The sequence below is a fragment of the Varanus komodoensis genome, unplaced genomic scaffold (assembly GCF_004798865.1).
Source record: "Varanus komodoensis strain SLA01 unplaced genomic scaffold, ASM479886v1 scaffold76, whole genome shotgun sequence".
In the NCBI taxonomy this organism is placed as follows: domain Eukaryota; kingdom Metazoa; phylum Chordata; class Lepidosauria; order Squamata; family Varanidae; genus Varanus; species Varanus komodoensis.
In genome coordinates this window covers 1-1,141 of record NW_025336429.1, presented here as the reverse complement: position 1 = coordinate 1,141, position 1,141 = coordinate 1, and the positions used below count along the sequence as shown (strand labels likewise).

Below are 1,141 nucleotides of genomic sequence, written 5' to 3'. Positions count from 1 at the left end.
TTGCAGCCACAATCCTCAGTCTGGAGGCATGATAGAGGTATTTAAATTTAAATGTGGAGAAAGTGGAAGAGGGAAGCCTTTTTCTCCCTCTCCCATACAATTAAAATCCCACAAAACTGATTAGTGGAAGACTTCGGAGAGATGGAAGGAAGGCAAGAAGGTGATTGCGGCCACTCCACAGAAGCGCAGCCTGCGCATGACGGGCAGCCCCCTTTCCCTCGCCAGACCCCAGAGTCCAGTGGGGGCGTCTGGCCATCCCGCCATGTGGACAGATCAGGGCTGCTCAGGGCGGACAATGCAGGCCACCAATCTGGGTGGCTTGAAAAGGGAACCAGGGAGTTTCCTGGAGGATGAGGCAGTCGGGGGCGACTAGCCTTGGGGGCAATGTGCTCCCTCCTCAACACGAGTGATATGTAATAAACACAGCACAGCCAGGCAACAGTTTCCGACGGTGCCGTCTTCCCCTCTTGGGATGCAAAAGGGAGAGCAGGAGCTGCGCCAGCCGGGATTCGAACCCGGGTCGCAAGATTGGGAACCTCGCATGATGCCCCTACACCACTGGCGCGGCCGGGAAGGGCCTGGGCAGGACGGCAGGAAGCCTGCAGCTTACCCAGCCATCTGGGGCCTGGCGGGGACCGAGGCCTGGCTTTGCCAGGGGGAAACAGAAATCGGGCTGCCTGGCTGGGAAAGAGTCCGTGTGGCAGAGTGGAAATCGGCCTGGACCTGCTGCCAGAGAGAATCGCTGGGGATGGTCATATACACCCTGTGAGCGCAAAGCACCCCAAGCGATGGCAAGGGGGGACCCTCTTTCCTTTGGAGGAGGCTGCGTTTCTGTGGTGTAGTGGTTATCACGTTCGCCTCACGCGCGAAAGGGCCCTGGTTTGAAATCAGGCAGAAACAGCCTCCTTTTGTGGTGTGGGGGGGAGAACGGAGGGCCTCCCTTGCTCCTCCTGGGTCTCAGTGTGGGGAGAGGGGGAAGGAACTGGCCCCCAGGGCAGCCCAAGCAGCTCAGCTGGGGAGCGGCAATGGGGCAATGGAGGCCCTCGGCTCAGTCACGTGCTTCCATGGCGCCCCCTTTGGGCCAGGTCGGCTCTTGGCCGCTGCAGAGAATTCCCCTCTTGCCCCTTGAATTTTGACAAAA

At 59.4% G+C, this 1,141-nt stretch overlaps 2 non-coding genes across 2 annotated transcripts; one reads left to right on the top strand and one right to left on the bottom strand.

Annotated features, from left to right (window-relative positions):
• Window positions 1–494: 494 nt before the first annotated feature.
• On the bottom strand, window positions 495–565 carry TRNAG-CCC. The gene has a single exon. It is a non-coding gene; the product is annotated as a tRNA-Gly (tRNA).
• Window positions 566–827: 262 nt separating this feature from the next.
• TRNAV-CAC lies at window positions 828–900 on the top strand. Its single transcript has one exon. It is a non-coding gene; the product is annotated as a tRNA-Val (tRNA).
• Window positions 901–1,141: the final 241 nt, after the last annotated feature.